At 47.1% G+C, this 18,023-nt stretch overlaps 1 long non-coding RNA gene across 1 annotated transcript; it reads left to right on the forward strand.

Annotated features, from left to right (window-relative positions):
• Positions 1-389: 389 nt before the first annotated feature.
• On the forward strand, positions 390-16,621 carry LOC145715410 (uncharacterized). Its single transcript, XR_014137532.1, has 2 exons — positions 390-971; positions 13,876-16,621. It is a non-coding gene; the product is annotated as an uncharacterized LOC145715410 (long non-coding RNA).
• Positions 16,622-18,023: the final 1,402 nt, after the last annotated feature.

Below are 18,023 nucleotides of genomic sequence, written 5' to 3' on the forward strand. Positions count from 1 at the left end.
AATTTCATCGGGGTAAACAAGTTAGGGAAGTAAAAGGAAGCGGCACATAGGAAAATTTCCTTGCAGTCCGGAGCATCAAGGTCCCCAGGGGAATGAGTTAAGGGGCTTCTCTGCTGGCACAGAGGAAAAGCCATTTTGCTGCAAAAGACACTCCCAGGTGTCCTAAGCTGGCAGATTCCGGGCTAGGGAGAAACGGAGGCAGGGAGAGGAAGGTGGAGGGCTCTCTGCAGGAAGCCGGCTTTCTGGCCTCTGGCTGGGCGATCTAGTGGCAGGGAGTGCTATTTAAAATATTTAACCGGCGGGCCTGACCAATCAGAGCCCGGCTTCCAGCGCCGGCTCCGGGAGGCCCTCTGCTGGTCCGTAGGTTCCAATTCGGCTGCAGCGGGGGTGGGGCAGCCAGGGGAGGGGCCGGGGCCGTGGCCGCGGCTGTTTACCACCCGGTGCGGAATCGTTCCCACGTGAACACGTGGTGTGGCTGCCGCAGTTCACAGCGGCTGGACGCCGTCCCGGTGGGGGTGGGGTAAGAGCCGGTGGTCCCGGGCGCCTCCCCCGCCGCCTGGCGCTGCCCCGAAGTGCCAGTGCCGAATCGCGGCTGGCACCGGTGGCCTCTTCCAGCCTGGCAGAATCGCGCACGTTCGTTCTCCCTCCTGCCGAGGCAGGCGGTGCCCGAGCGTCCCGCGGGCGCGGCCAGGCGCCCCTCTGCCCGAAGGAGCTCCCGTCTGACCTCGGAAGCGGAGGCACGTCTTGCTTCACCAGCAGGAACCCCTCTCCTGCCTTCTCCCCCTCGCCTTCCCGGGTGACGAGCAGCTGCAACGAGCCGGCGGACCGGATGCCTCAGCCCGGGAATCCGGGGCTCTTCCTGCGTAAAGAGGAGGGGCCTGGGCTTCCAGAACCACTGACAGATGTCTGTGGGAAAGGGCTTCCACACCTGCCAAACCGCCAGCTTCCTTTCTCATTCTCGAGGGCTCGAGGTAACACGAGCTTGTGAAAAATGTGTCGTGTGCGCCGCGGTTTCCACTTTCACCCAAGGCCAGCCAGCTCGTCTCCCGAGCGTGAAAAATCAGGTGGCTGAGTTTCCTAAGGCGGGAGGCGAGTGGTGGCCTGTGAAACCAGGTGCGCGTCCCCCTTCCCCCCGCCATCCCCCCAGGCGCCTTGCAAACCAGACCAGCCTGGACCACGCACGAGAGGGGGGCCGGAGTAGACCCTTAGACCCTTGGTCCTGAGAGGGAGACCTTAAAGATCCCTTTTGATTTTTCCCAGTCTGAAAACTTGTGCCGGGGGAAGGCTTGAAATGGAGAGCTTCATCTCATTCCTTTGATTTCTACACATAGTACTTTCACTTTCAGTCCATGTATAAAGAGTTTTAAAATTCGTATGTTTACGAGGCGCATGAAGAAATCACAACACAGTAGTCTCCCCCGCCTTACCCATTCTTCTCTCCATTTATTGATTCCCGGAGCCAACAGCTGTCTGTGATTTTAGTTGTACCCCAGGTATGCGCAGCGATCATTGCCGGATAATATGCTTATAAAGCTGCATCTTTGTTAATTTTAGAAATCACCCGCCGACTGGGGCACCTGGGTGGCTCAGCCAGTTAAGCGTCAGACGTCGCTCAGGTCAGGATCTCACATTCGTGAGTTCAGGCCCTGCGTTAGGCTCGCTGCGGTCAGCACAGAGCCCGCTGCGGATCCTCTGCCCCTCTCTCTCTGTCCGCCTCTCTCTGTGCCCCTCCCCCTCTTGTGCATTTTTCTCGCTCTCAAAATGAACAGATTAACTAAAAACACAAAACAAAACACAAAACCAGAAAGAAATCATCCGCTGACTTATTTCTGTGCAAGATGAGGTTTTAGCCCTTTCGTCCTCCCCCCCGGACACAGGTACCCCAACTTCTCCGTCACTTCCCGACAGAGATCCTGTATTTCTTCTCTTCCTAGATGCCATCCATTATACGATGGAGCATTATTTATGAGTCACTACAAAAGAACAAAAGTGCTTTCGATGACACTATGATCCAATACTTCAAAACCAAATTCATGTCTGTTTATTTATTTATTTTGAGAGAGAGAGAGTGCATGCCTGTGCATGGGGGAGGGGCAGAGAGAGAAGGGGGAGAGGGAATCCCAAGGGGGCTCCATGCTGTCATCATAGACCCCTACCTGGGGCTCCATCTCACAAACCATGAGATCGCGAGTGAGCCGAAACCGAGAGTCAGACGCTTCACCCACTGAACCACCCAGGAGCCCCTGATCCAATACTTTATCACGTTGGCTACAAGATGCAGTTTGCTTTTCAGGATGTTAGAATGTGAAAAATATGTGCATTGTAGAATCTCGTGAATTAGGGGACATCACAATGTCCGGCTAAATCACCGATCAGTATATACGTTATTTTAACTGTGTTAATATTGTTCACAGTGTACTATAATTACATTTCTACTCTTGTACGTCTTTTCCCCTTTGGAGCTAATAACTGCCTGCTCTATTTAACTGTGTAGTTTTGGGGGGGTATTTATGAGTAATTCATCCCCAGGCTCTCCCCAGTGTGGTGAACGCATTGGCAATCTCTCAGTTGCAATTCCTTCCCCGTGGGGACCCCCTCCCCCCCCACCCCCCGAGCTGTCTTCCTGCTCCAAATTCAGCGCCGGGTTCTCCTGGGCCTACGGCACTTGGCATCTCAGAGTGTCCCTTCCACATCGTCCTGGGATTTCTCTTTTCTTCTTTTCTATGTTGGATCTCCTGTTCCCCGGAGCTCCTGTCTTCTTTCTTGGTCTGTTCTTTGTTTTGTTGGAGCACGTCTTCCTGAGAAAGGCCTGTGGCAGGTAAATGTTTGGAGACCTTGTAAAAATGTCTTTAGTCTACTGTGGCGCTCGATAGCTTGTCTGAATGTATTACTAGACCTTGGAAAGAATTTTTCTTCATGTGAGAGGCGTCCCTCCAATGTCTGGCGATATACTGCTGCCACTAAAGGGACGTGTGCGTGGGCGAAGCTTGTGGACCAGAGGGCTCCCCGTCCGTGACTCTGCAGTGATCTGGATGCTTCCCTGGGGGAATCCTGCTGGATTGGTCTCCGTAAGTCTTCTCCCTTGGACTGGTTGGCTTCCCCAGAACCGGATCATCTGTTCTTTTGCCTGTGGAGTATAAGCCTCATTGCCAGTGTCCTGGGAGCCAAGAGGGTGAAGGGGACTGTGGAATCTTACAATCTAAAATGCAGCCTGTCATTTAATCTCGTTTCGGTAGTGTGTCAGTCACATGCCAGCTCTCCGTTGTGCCCACGGTGCAGATGATCTCTGATTCAACCTTTTCTCCCAGGGCTGGGCAGGGGCAGTGGTCCGGCTGCACAGGTGCAGGAAAAACCGTGGGGAGTCTCAGTGCTCCTTCCACAAATTTCCGCCCACCTGCGCCCATGTTCGGCAACAGAGGGAACCAATTTCTGTTTCTTTCTGAGGTTCTGTGGTGTAGCTAGTTTGCTTCTTACAGGCTTCCTTTTCTGTGACCTTGGTTTTGGCTTTATCTTCTCTGCTAAATTAATTACCTCTTACTCGTCTGCTTTTTTAGTTTCCAAAAGATTGTTGCCATGTTTTGTTTGCTGTTGTTTTTGCGCCTGTCTTCTCCTTGTCCTTATGGGTCTAGACAGGGTGTGCTTCTAAATGTTTGGCAACTGGCTTTTGGGGGGAGGGGGAGCCCTGATTTGTAGCAGTCCAGTTTCTGTGGTATAAATACTCCTACTGTGGCTAATTTCAAGCTACCAAAAGGACATCGCTGAACATGCAGATGGGAAGAAATGCAAAGTTGCATATCATTATATAATACAGATCTGCCTTGACGTTACAGTGGGGTTACAGCCTGGTAAACTAAGTTGAAAATGCATTTAATACACCTCACCTACTGGTCCTCACAGCATAGCTTAGCCTGCCTTAAATGTGCTCAGAACTCTTACATTAGCCTACAGTGGGCAAAATCGTTGAACACAAAGCCTGTTTTATAATAAACATTGAATATATAATGGAACTTACTGAATACCGTACAGAAAGTGAAAATCAGAACGGTTGTCTGGGGACCGAACGGTTGCCAGTGTATGGGTTGTTGGCTCTCGTGATCGCGGGGTTGACTGGGAGCTTCTTCTGCCCAACATCAGGAGAGAGGATTGTTACTGCGTATCACTAAGCCAGGAAAAGATCAAAATTCAAAATCTGAAGCCTGGCTTCTATCAAATGAGAATTGCGTTTACACCGTCATAGAATCAAGAAATCTTACACCGAAACGTCAGTTGGGGACTATCTGTATTTCCGCCGTGTGGGCACAATAGCTGTGAACAGTAGACCTAAATGACCTCAACAGAGTAGATAATTATAAAATTACTATGAATAGTAAGTTCGGAGAGTTTGTTAGGTTTGTTTTTAATATAATTTAAAATATTTTAGGCATATGTAATTTAGTTTTTAAACTGGCTGTATTTCACAACCGGCTCAAAAAATTCCTACAAATTTCACAATCAGTTTTCACGAGCCACTAGCTGCTCTCCTGCACATAATTACCTTTCCTCATCTATTGGGGTTTTCCCCAAGTTTTATTGACATATGACTCGTATATTATTAACACAATGGTAATCCATGCAGGATTCACATGCAGAAGAAAGGATGACACTTCATTCGAAGGAAATGATGCTTGATTTGAGGGGCAAAAAGAAAAGTTAAGCTCAAATAAGGTGTGGGGAGGTCATCAGTCCCCACGGGTAGTACTCCGAGGGAAGCCATGTCAACACGATTAGGCATGAGGTCTTACTAGGACAAGGTAGTGAGTTGGCCAACCTTTCTGTTCTGATTTAGTTTCAGTTTTGAAGACCATTTAGTATATCTACATTTCTTTCTTCTTTTTTTTTAGTGTTTATTTATTTCAGAGAGAGAGAGAGAGAGAGAGAGAGAGAATGACTGGGAGAGAGGCAGAGAGAGAGGGAGACACAGAATGGGAAGCAGGCTCCAGGCTCTGAGCTGTCAGCACAGAGCCTGATGCGGGGCTCGAACCCGTGAACCGCAAGATCATGACCTGAGCCAGAGTCGGACGCTTAACCGACCGAGCCACCCAGCCGCCCCAGTATATCTACATTTCTTAGCAGTTCTCTGAAGTGGTGCCAACCAACTTCTTATTCCAAACACGCATGACCACCAAGGGTCCGTGTGATAATGTCAGTGCTTGCACAGCACTGTCTTTAGCCCAGCCCAAAGCATTTTACCAACAGTGCCTCATTAAGTCCCACCACACCCTAGTGTGGGAGTAGAAGGGGAATAACACTATCCCGATTTTACAGATGGAAGAAACAGGCCTTGAAGCAAATCCACCGCTGCTGAAACTAGCTTTCCAGCCTGCGGATTCCGTGGGCTAGCTCTCCATGACAGGATTTAGGCACTAATTTGCGTCTGCTGCCTGTACCTAGCCAGGTAAGGGTACGGCTTTATTATCTGCAATATCAAGGAGTTCCTTTAAGTCCTAAACTATGCGATTCTGGTTTGGGCCTTTGTTGACCCTCCCACACCTTCCAGAATGCAGGGTTTTGTGTATGTGATTCAACAGAATTCCAGTCTGGCTGTAGGAATGCGGGAGCGTCGGCAAGAATGGAAGACCAGATAATTGTGGTTTGGTCTCCGTGTGGAGCAGATCACAGGGCATTAACGACTGCCAAAATAGGCAATGGACTTTGTGAACCGTCACCACGTGCCCGGTACGGGCTTCAGGACTTGATATACACTGTCTCATTTAGCTTATTTCAACCTTCACAGCAACACTTTGTGGCTGGTGTTGACATTTTCCCCGTCTTACAGATGAGGGAAGTGAGGCTTAGGGAGACTACGTAAACACGGCTGGCCTCTTGGTTATAATGACTGGTGTAGACATCGATGTCACCCAACAGAGTCCCAACGCTGGACGTTCCTCGCAGGGCCTAGCCGAAGAACCGTCTCTTCTCTGGTCGCAGAGTCGTTCGACTGCGACCCAGTGAGGTGGACTCCCGTGTTGTGTGAAGAAAAGCTCTCTGTAGGAGGAGAGAAGGCAGTCCTCTCACAGAGAAAAGCGGAGACGAGGATGGGGAGAAAGAATTCGGAGGGCATTCAAATCCTTGCCTCCCAGTCCCCACCTTCCTTATCTAAGCCAATTTGGTTGAGTTCAGCTTTTGTCACTGGACCAGTGGGTGAGTTCTGGACAACATAGTGCTTACGCATCTTGCTATCCATTTTTAATTTTTTTTTTTTAACGTTTATTTTTATTTTTGAGACAGAGAGAGACAGAGCATGAATGGGGGAGGGGCAGAGAGAGAGGGAGACACAGTATCGGAAGCAGGTTCCAGGCTTTGAGCCATCAGCCCAGAGCCCGACGCGGGGCTCGAACTCACGGACTGCGAGATGGTGACCTGAGCTGAAGTCGGACGCTTAACTGACTGAGCCACCCAGGCGCCCCTAGCCTAATACATTCTAGTTCCATCCACGTTGTTGCAAACGGCAAGATTTCGTTCTTTTTGATTGCCGAGTAATATTCCATATACATCTTGCTATCCTGATGCTAGACATTACCATATTTACCAGCATAGGAGAGCCCACCACCGGGTCCCTTGGACTTACCCAGGTCTGTAAGCAGGTACATTCTCCCCATGCTACAACTTTTCTTCCACTTCTTCTTTTTTTCCTTTTATGTACTTATTTATTTTTAAACTTGCATCCAAGTTAGTTAGCATGTAGTGCTATAATTATTTCAGGAGTAGATTCCAGTGATTCATCCCCTATAACACCCAGTGCTCACCCCAACAAGTGTCCCCCCTAATGCCCTTTACCCCTTTAGCCCATCTCCCCACCCACAACCCCTCCAGCAACCCTCAGTTTGTTCTGTATTTAAGAGTCTCTTCTGTTTTGTCCCCTGCCTTGTTTTAATTTGATTTTTCCTTCCCTTCCCTTATGTTCATCGGTTTCGTATCTTAAATTCCTCATAGGAGTGAAGTCATGACATTTGTCTTTCTCTGGCTAATTTCACTTAGCATGATACCCTCTAGTTCCATCCATTACTTGCAAATGGCAAGATTTCATTCTTTCTGATTGCCGAGTAATATTCCATTGTATATATATACCACATCTTCTTTATCCATTCATCAGTTGATGGACGTTTGGGCTCTTTCCATACTTTGGCTATTGTTGATAGTGCCGCTCTAAACATGGGGGTGCATGTGCCCCTTTGAAACAGCACACCTGTATCTCTTGGATAAATACCTAGTAGTGCAGTTGCTGGGTCGTAGGGTAGTTCTACGCCATACTGGTTTTTTTTGTTTTGTTTTTTTTTTTTAATGCTTATTTATTTTTGAGAGAGACAGAATGCAAGTGGGTTAGAGGCAGAGAGAGGGGGAGACACAGAATCCAAAGCAGGCTCCAGGCTCCAAGCCATCAGCACAGAGCCCGATGTGGGGCTCGAACTCACAGAGCTGTGAGATCATGACCTGAGCCAAAGTCAGACGCTCAACCGACTGAGCCACCCAGGCGCCCCAACGCCATACTGGTTTTTTTTTGAGGAACTGCCATACTGTTTTCCAGAGTGGCTGCACCAGCTTGCATTCCCATCTACTTCCCCTTCTAAGCACGTTCTGTATCTCATCCATAAGATTCTTCTCTTTCTTCTTACTTGGCTCAAGCCTCCTAATGTGGACCTCTTAGAGTTGATATGCATTACTTAGTCTTCTGACCTCAAGAGGCAGAACAGCCCTGGTATTAACAGTACAAATGACATGATGGCAGTACCGGGCCCAGTAAGGGTCCCCAGACTGCACAATTTCACGGGTAGAATTCCTTTTTTTATTATGGGGTAGGGGTAGGGGAAAACAGAGTTGCTGACTTTTATTTTGCCAAACTGGGGCCAGTAAGCTTACATGAATCCTCCCATTGTTAATTCATTTATTTGTTAACAAGGCTAGTAAAGACTCTGCTGTAAGCCCTGAGGGTATACAACAAGCTTACATTCAAGTCACTGGAAGACTTTAAAGGGCCACACTAATTCTACTCTTCACTTTCCTTGATACCTTTGATTAGGGTCTAGAATTTAGGGGATGGTATAGGGAGATTGTCGGTCTTGTTGGCAACAATCTAAACGATGACGGAAGCAAGAAATGGAAAAGGAGGTGAAGAGGAAGCCAAGGCGGTAGTGGAAGGTGATGTAGGGCATTGATCAGAGCAAGACTCAGAGGAAATCAGCGGGAGTGGCACTCATACATGGGACCAGATGCAGAGGAAAAAAGCTTCTTGATGTGTATCGTGTTTGCATCTGAGCAAAATAGATTTATGAAAATCTCCTTGAAACTCCTGGCAAGGAAACCTGAAAAAGGTTCTGGTAAAGCAAAGCGTTAACAAAATGGAAATTAATTGTATGGTACCTGGTACCTCTAATCTAATGGCATTGGTAAGCTCTTTATTTACCGTATTGTCTGTTATTTTGTGTTAATAAAATTAAAAATTTACCTATTAGAAATGTTGCAGATACATTTGCAAGCCTGGTCCTCCAACCTCATTTCGTTTTGGCGGCTTTAGGTTCCGGGGCCCCCACTTCTCTTGCTGAGGGGTTTCAGCATTGTGGCATCTTGACTGGGGGATGCGGTAGGCCGCCTCCAAGATGGCGCCTCATGGTGCCTGCCTCCTGCTGATCTCAGCTGTCTATAGGTCTCTGGTAGAGGAGTTGAGTCACCTTCGCTTCCTTTGCTGAACTGGGGGTACTGGTGTTTTGAATGAGATCTAGAATGATATTTCCCTTACATTCATCATCATACACTTCTTTTTTTAAAGTTTATTTACTTAATTTGGCGGGGGGAGGGGCAGAGAGAGAGAATCCCCAGCAAACTCCACACTGTCAGTGCGGAGCCTGACATGGGGCTCGAGCCCACGGACTGTGAGATCATGACCTGAGCTGAAAGCAAGAGCTGGACACTCAACTGACTGAGCCATCCAGGCACCCCAGTCATCGTACACTTCTAATCCCTTGTCTGTTCCTTTGATATTTGCATGGATGGATGATAAAGCACACATAGAATCTAGAGGATGACGCAGACAGTTCTTTCTGTCCCTGTTCCAGCTGGGTGGAGTATGGAAAACATTTTTTGTGCACATGCAGGCTTTAGAAACTGGTCGAAATAAGAACCTCTCTCTCTCTCTCTCTCTCTCTCTCTCTCTCTCTCTTTTAATTACAAAAGCAGTAATATCTGTGGTGTAAAAAATAAAAAGGCAAAACCATTAGACACCCGTAATTTCACTATCTGGATATAAACACTATTAGCAACTGGAGCATTTCTACAACTATTTCTATCTGTGTTACACAAACAGGTAATATAATGAGTGCCGTTTTGCAAATTGTTTCTTAATTAAGTATAGTATGAGCCTGTGTTTATGCCGTTAGTGTATTATATCATCTACAATTATAATTTTATTTATTTATTAAACATATTTTTTTAAGATTTTATTTTTAAGTGATCCCTACACCCAATGTGGGGCTCGAACTTACAACCCCGAGATCAAGAGTTGCAGGCTCCACCGACTGAGCTGGCCAGGCACCTCTCACCTACAATTATAGTTTTAAATGGTTGCACAGTACCCCATTATGTGTCGTGCATTTTTAAGCCATTTCCTCGTTCTTGGATATACGTTTATTTCCATTTTTGCTAATGAAAGAGATGCTATAAAGAAATGCTATAGATTCAGCGTGTAGCTAAATATTTGTACCTATCGTTGACTTTTCCCCTTTAAGATAAATTATTAAGGTGGAACGGTTAGATTAAGGCATCTGTACATTTTTAGAGCTTTTTCGACATATTGCCAAACTGCCTTCCAGAGAGGCTATACCGGTTGATACTCAGTGAAATTTATTAGTGTGTCTATTTCCTTCTGCCCTTGCCGGCATGAGAATTTTTTTTTTTTTTTTTAAATCTTTCTGGCCTGTATTTGAACGGGAAACATAAGAATTCTTGAAGTGCAGCTTATAGTCACCAACTGGCCACAGCTGTGAGTGTCAGCAGCCTCCACTTTAACCCAGCGCCCACCAGGCGTGAGGGAAACGAAACGCTGAATCGAATCTGGCTCTGGCAGGTTGTGTTCCTAAGACGAGAAGAAGGTCGAAGCTCACGTGTTCAAGATGGAGGAACAAGGGTCAAACGTACAACAGGCAACCCCTGTGGTTTTGTAGTTATAGTTTTGGGAATTTAGCCTAAAGAAAATTCCCAGGAAGAGGAAAAAGCACATGTATGTGAAAAAAGTGTATTGTAGGGGCGCCTGGCTGGCTCAGTTGGTGGAGCGTGCGACTCTTGATCTTGGGGTTGTGGGTCCGAGCCCCACACTGAGTGTGAATATTACTTAAAAAATAAAATTTAGGGGCGCCTGGGTGGCTCAGTCGGTTAAGCGTCCGACTTCAGCTCAGGTCATGATCTCGCGGTTTGTGAGTTTGAGCCCCGCGTCGGGCTCTGGGCTGATGGCTCGGAACCTGGAGCCTGCTTGGGATTCTGTGTCTCCCTCTCTCTCTGCCCCTCCCCCGATCATGCTCTGTCTCTCTCTCTCTCTCTCAAAAATAAATAAAAATTAAAAAAAATTATCGTAACATTACTTATATTAGGGAAACAAACAACTTGACATAGGAGAAATGGTTTAAGAAATTGAGGTGTATCAACCTAATGGAATTGTCTGCAGTTGTTAAATTAGTAACTATAATGGTGACGTCCAAACATAGGAATATGTTCATGGTGTAATGTTAAGTGCAAAAAGGGGATAGAATTGTTCGCATTTGAGAACGATGTACCAGTTAAATCTGCGTGGACGAAGACTGGAAGAAAATACAAAAACTAAAGCCAGTGGTGGAAGAGAGGGACACCCCCAACTTGACATTTTTCTTTCAAGTCTTCCTTGTGCGATTACAGTGAAAAGCAACAGTTTTGAAAGAGGTGGGAAAGGGGTCATATAAAGAGGCAAATAAATGTGCTTGAGGGACAGCCGCGGAAAATGCTCGGTCAGCCCCGGCTAGTTACGGAGGGAGGCGTTGTGGAAGATTGGGAAGAACGAGGCACTGGAGGCAAATAGAGCTGGGCTTGAAGCCAGCCTCCACTTCATACCAGAAGTATGAGCCGAGGCAAGTTATTTAACTTCCTGCAGTTTAGTTTACATAGCTGTAAAAATGGATGAAAAATGCGTGTCTGTGCAGTTGTTGGGGGAGGGGAGCACGCATGCTCCGCGGCAGGTACATGGTCGGTGCCCAACCGGTGGGGGGGTGGGGATCGTAGAAGCGATGCTGCTCTTTTTCTGTATTTATCCTTTCATCATTATTGATCCTGCAATAGCGAGAAGCACATTCAGCCAAGAGAAGCGATTTGCAAGTGTGCTGCTTACGAACGTGAGCCACCTAGTTCTGTCCGGGACAGAAGCGGGGTGAGTGAACGAAGATTCTTTTCTCGGCTGGATCGTTATTGAACGGGCTTAGCGGGGTCTCTGCCGCTTCTCTGTGAAGCAACTTATCTGGGCGCCTGGATTGATAATGACACGGCATAAATGGTATCACAGCGGCAAAGCTTGCGCTGTGCATATGGCAGAGATAAGATTGGACGGCAAAAGGTGACAGCCAGAAAACATTTTTGGGGAACAGAAGATCTTACATAATTATCTATCTCCATGTTATTTTTAAAACACCAGTTAAATACAGTGTAATTGGGGGCGAAAAGTCAGTGTTGGCTCTTGGTAATCCAGTGATTTGAAATCAGCCCAGGAAGAGCAAACCGCACTGAATTTTGCCCTCTGTGACCTCTACGCAACTTGCCAATTACCTATGGATTTCCAGATTCTCTAGCACTAGGGAAAACTCAGAAGGTGGAGAGAAAATGCCCTGACTTACAGATCCTGAGAGACTCAGTGGCCACTCGGCACAGAGAAACTTTCGACCTAAAAAGGCTGTCTGTGTCTTCTCAGGGACTTGAGGCAATTTCTCAAGGGCACCCATCCCTTTTATAGGGAAAAGTACATCAGCACCTTGTTTGTACCCGGTCCTTTCTGACAAATTCTTTGTCATATGGAGAAGCTTTTTGCTTTGTCCTCTTCAAAAATCTTTTAGCATCAGAGCAGCTCTAATAGCTGGACTTATTTCAGCATTAAAATGCAGGCTCGGTGACCCTCTTCTGCAGGCAGATGTAATTTCAAAGGAAACCCCTTTTGCTGGGTATTCGGTGTTGCCCGGGGATTTGGGGAGTTAATCTCCCCTGTCTCTGTTGTCAGAGAAAAGGAAAGAAGGGTAGCTCTTTCTAAACGCTGATCCCCGTGGGCATCTGTCTCCTTTTGTACCCCGGAATTGTGGGAGACGGAGGAAACTCCCAAGTGGCTATCCCACCTAGCTTCTTGAGGCAGGCTGGACTCTCCTTAAAACCTCCAAAACAGAGGCTTGTGGGTCATAGTTTTAAAGCTCTCAGGTATAGGCATCCTGCAGCCTCTCTTGTTAACTGGTATCAGTGCTTAGCCTTCTTTCATTTGAATAATTAAAAATTTTTTTTAATGCCTATTCATTTTTGAGAGACAGAGTGTGAGCAAGGGAGGGGCAGAGAGAGAGGGAGACACAGAATCCAAAGCAGGCTCTGGGCTCTGAGCTGTTCAGCACAGAGCCCGACGCGGGGCTCGAACCCACGGACCGTGAGATCATGACCTGAGCTGAGGTCAGACACTTAACCGACTGAGCCACCCAGGCGCCCCTGAATACACACACACACACACACACACACACACACACACACATATGTGTGTTATATGCACACACATATATATATATATATATTTTTTTTTTTTTTTGAGAGAGAGAGATAGAGCATGAGCGGAGGGGGGTAGAGAGAGAGGGAGACACAGAATCCGAAGCAGGCTCCAGGCTCTGAGCCGTCAGCACAGAGCCCGACGTGGAGCTCGAACCCATGGACCGTGGGATCATGACCTGAGCTGAAGCCGGACGCTTAACTGACTGAACCACCCAGGAACCCCCCTGAATATATTTTTTAAATGACACCAACAATAGTAGAAATTTAGAAACAAATACTCCAAAAACCCATACAAGAAGCTCCCCGTGCTGATAAGTCACTTGTAACCATGTTGGTACATTTTCGGTTTACTTCAGAGAGAGCTGGAGTTAGGGAGACACCATTTTATAAAAATACAGTAGTTTTGAGATCGACTCCTCTCGGGGCAGGGGCTGCATCACAGAGGGTCCTGCCTTCAGAAACCCCAGCTAGGAAGCAGGCCCAGGCTTATGTTCCTGTGTGTTTCCAGCTTCCAGAAGAAAACACCGCACAGCCCTCTCACCACACTTCGCTCCACCCAGGATGGGCTTGAAGGCCACAGTTCATCAGCTGTGTCCACTGGGGAGTCCCATGTCACTGTCCCCCCTTCTGGCAGGTCCCCACCGTGTCTGCGCGTGCTTCCCCTGGATTCAGGGTTGGCAAACTACGGACAAGAGGCCAAACTTGGCCCGCTCCGTTTTTGTATAGCTTGTGAGCTACAAATTTTGGGGTCTTTTTTTTAACTTTTTAAGTGGTTTAAAAAAATGAGAAGCTGTGAAAATCAGATGAGTTTCAAATTCAAGTGCCCATAAATAGCTTTATCGGAACACAGCCTCGCTCATTGATGTATGTCTCATTCGTTACCGTCTATGGCCGTTTTCATGCTACGGCGGTCGCGTGGAGTGTTTGTGACAGACACTGTAAGGCCAGCAAGTCCTACAATGTTTACCATCTGGCCCTTCACAGAGAAAGTCTCCCGACCTCTGTCCTAGAGCCTCCCACCATCTCCTTTCCCCACAGGGAGGGCGCAGTGATCTTTAGGAGGTGAAATAATTAGGTCTTGTTGTTTTTCAGCCGTGAGATCTAATTCTGATTCTGGAGAATTAGAAGCAACAGGACACGGGACGCAGGCATCCAGGACAAGTCCTGTATTTGGGCCGCGTTTGGTGCTACGTATGCAGATGGGAAAGACCGGAGAAGGGACAGATTCGGGCGGGAGAGAGAAGACTCCAGAGTCCACTTCACGTGAACCAAGTTTGTGATTTAAAAAACATTTTCTTTCCCGTTTACTTATTTATTTTGAGTGGAGGGAGGGGCAGAGAGAGAGGGAGAGAGAATCCCACGCAGGCTCCGCACTGCCTGCGCGGAGCCCGACGCGGGGCTCGGACTCACGAACCGTGAGATCGTGCCCTGAGCCGAAATCGAGAGTTGGATGCTGAGCTGACTGAGCCACCCAGGTGCCCCGAGTCTGTGATTTTTTGAAGGGACAAGTAGACGGCTGGTCACCCGGGTCTGGGATGGAAGGACTGAGTTGTGAGTCATCGGCAGATGGGTGGTATGGAAAGCCTTGGTAGTGGGTGACGTCACCCAAGGAGGGAGTATAGACGGAAAGAGAAGACGTCTAAGGGCTTGTAAAGGCTCTTCAACATGTAGAAGCCAGGTAGAAGAAGAAAACCCCACGAGGGCAAGATTCTGGATACAGTGCCCGGCACACACTATGTGCTCAGTAAATTTTTTATTGACTGTATAAGTGAACTCAGATTCCAATTAACTAGAACCTTCCACTTTTAACATACATCACAGCACTCTAACATCCCACCTGTCAATCATTTCTCCCTGTCTCTCTTTCTCATCCTGCCTCTCCTTCTCTTTTCTTCTGCCTTCTTGCCCTCTTCTCTCACCATCAGGGGCACCCAGGCACCCCTACCATACTTGAACATTGCTTATCTGCCTACAGCTCTGGGTGAAACTGGTTGATGATCCTGCGAACTAGTCAATACATATCCTTCTTTTTTGTCTCTTCAGTTTGTTTCAAAATGTGCTAGTGACACTTGTTCCTATGGAACCTCGCCCGCATCATGAACTATTTCTTAAGTCAGTTAATGCTATTTTGACTTCTATTCCTACCCTCTTACAACCTGGTGTCATCTGTGATTTAATTAGGAAGTTCTCAGTTACATCACTGGGGTAAAGATAGAGATGTTCAGCACCGGCTCCAGCTCTGACAAGAGTGAGATCATGCGGGATACTTCCGGGTTGAGGCTGAGTCATCGATAAGCCACACTTTGAGTGATATTATTCAGCTCTCGGTACCTGCCCCTTAGAAATAAGTCTTTCTTTTCTTTCTTTCTTTCTTTCTTTCTTTCTTTCTTTCTTTCTTTCCTTCTTTCTTTTTCTTTCTTTCTTTCTTTCTTTCTTTCTTTCTTTCTTTCTTTCTTAATAGTTATTTATTTTTCAGAGAGAGAGGGAGAGAGAGCGAGGAGGGGAGGGGCAGAGAGAGGGGGACAGAGGATCCGAAGTGGGCTCTGTGCTGACAGTAGAGAGCCCGATGCGGGGTTGGAACTCACGAACTATGAGATCATGGCCTGAGCTGGCGTTGCACGCTTAACTGACTGAGCCACCTAGGCACCCCTCTCTTCTTTCTTTCTATCTCGCCGATGAAAAGTCACTGGCAGTGGAATCTGAGGTCATACTCCACCACGGAGAGATTGTATCTGTCGCTCATTCCTTATCTGCATGGCCTATCTATTTATCAAAGAAAATTAAATCGGTCTGCCGAGATTCGATCTTCAAATACCATTGAGGTGAGTGCAAATTGACTGTGTGCTGTTGCGGGACTCATTTTCTACTTGTGGGAAGGACTTGTGCCGTGGCTTGCTTGGGAGCTGTGTAGGACAGGGCAAGCGAAATCAGAGAGATCTAACAAGACTTGAGGCCATGCTTTGCACCAGGTAGAATGCCAGGTGCTTTGCGAGGATTTGCTTGCTTATTATTCACAACAGCTCAGAGAGGTTGGTATGATAATTCTTGTTTTCCACATAAGGAAACTGAGGCCCAGGAGGCAGAGTATCTCGTACAAAGCCATACAGCTGGTTGGTGGCAGAGGTGGCACGTGAACTCCAGTCATTCCTGTGGACCCCCAGCAGTTATAAATGGGTGATACCTTGGACAATAGTGCATTCTGGGAAAGACTTTTAAACTCCTCAGGCTTCAGATGTTACCTGGGTACAAATGACTGCAAAATTTGTAACTCTGCCTTCTGAGATCCAGTTCCCATCTCCACCTGCCTCCTGGATGCTTCCACCTGGACATGATGCCAAGAACTATAGCTCAGCACGGAAACTCGAACAATCACCATCCCTTGGGGACCCAGGGCCCCTCCCCCTCTCATCGCTGTCCTGTGTTTCTCAGGTAGCATCACATTTTTTCAGCCTTCTCAAGATCTGAGTTATGTTAAGCCCCTCCCTGGAGATTCTTGCTCTAAAATAGTTTTTGCCTCATTTCTCATTTTCCGTCTCCACCACCCTTTTAGCCTTTGTTGCCTCGGGCTTAGATTATTGCAACAGCGAAATACCTCTTTTATTAGCTGTCACGGCTTAGACACTACCTACTCAAGGCAGTTCCTTAAAAGTCAATTTTGGGGGCGCTTGGGTGGCCCTGTCGGTTGAGCATCCAACTTCAGCTCAGGTCATGATCTCACAGTCCGTGAGTTCGAGCCCCGCATCGGGCTCTGTGCTGACAGCTCAGAGCCTGGAGCCTGCTTCACATTCTGTGTCTCCCTCTCTCTCTGTCCCTCCCCCATTCATGCTCTGTCTCTCTCTGGATCAAAAACAAATAAACATTTTAAAAAAAATTTAAAAAAAAAAGTCAATTTTGTCCACATATTGAAATTACCTGGGAATGTTAAAAGTACTAAGAACTATCTAGAGGTTGGGGTCTCACCTTTCCAGCATTACAGCGGCCTCATCAGGATTATTTGTATCTCTGAGACCAGCGATGTTGTCCTAAGGCTCTGAGGATCGGATGTAGTCTCCAGGAAGGGTAACTCTAGCCCTACTCCTGTCTAAACTTTGGCCCGACACACACAGCGGAGAAGAAGGCACAGGACAGTTTGTGACAAGAAGCCCAGGTGGGCTGGTGGACGCCAACTTGTAACCAGGACTATGGAGCAGTCGTCGTCCCACAATATTCCACATCAGCCGGAGAAAATCTGTGTTTGGGTTAAAGTTCTTCCCTGACCGTCCCCACTGATGGCTGTCTTCCCCTCGGTACTCCCGGGGGACCTCTAGACAAGTCATTTGTACCACCTTGTGACACCTCTTTTGTTGTTATTTTCATGCATTTACAACACCCACGCTATGAACTCCTTTAGGACGAGGCTTACACTTTGTCTTTTGTCTGGGGTGTTTCCAGGCCTAATAATTCTAATGGTTCAGCACCCTTGGGAGCCTGCCGGGGAAACTGTGGAGTGGGCCTGGGGTAAAGATAAGGCAGCATCTCGCAACTTGTACGCAACACCTGCATATAGCCACGGCCTTCTGACACAAGTATACTCCTAGGAAGAATTATTGTCCACAAAGCAAAACCTGACTCTGTTCAAGCTTCTGGCTCTAACTACCAGTTTACGGGAAGGAAGGAGATAGGGGAACATGCTAAATGATACCACAGGAATGCAACTCGCAAGATCCAGACTGCGGGAAACCCTGTGGGACACAACGACCCAGTTTCTTCAACAAATCAATTGCAAGGAAAAGCAACAATGTGGAGGGCAACCCTACATATTAAAAGAGACTTAAACACTATAATCACCCATTGAAATATATGTTTCATTTGCTTCCTTATTCAAACAAACTATAAAAAAATATTTCAGACAATTAGAGAAATTTGACTTGGTTAGGGAAATATCATTCCAGGTATGCTAATGATGTTGTGGTTCTGTTTTTTGAAAGGGTCTTTATTTTTATGAGGAGCCTGGATGGCTCAGTTAGTTAAGTGTCCAACTTTGGCTCAGATCATGATCTCATTGCTCGTGAGTTTGAGCCCTGCATTAGGCTCTGTGCTGACAGCCCTGAGCCTTCTTTGGATTCTCTGTCTCCCTCTGTCTCTGCCCCTCTCCTATGTGCTCTCTCACTCTCAAAAATAAATAAGAAAGAAAGAAAGAAAGAATAATAATAAAATAAATAAATAAACTTTTTTTTTAAAGAAAGGGTCTTTATCTTTTA

Source organism: Panthera onca, chromosome A1 (assembly GCF_046562875.1).
Source record: "Panthera onca isolate mPanOnc1 chromosome A1, mPanOnc1 haplotype 2, whole genome shotgun sequence".
Lineage (NCBI taxonomy): Eukaryota > Metazoa > Chordata > Mammalia > Carnivora > Felidae > Panthera > Panthera onca.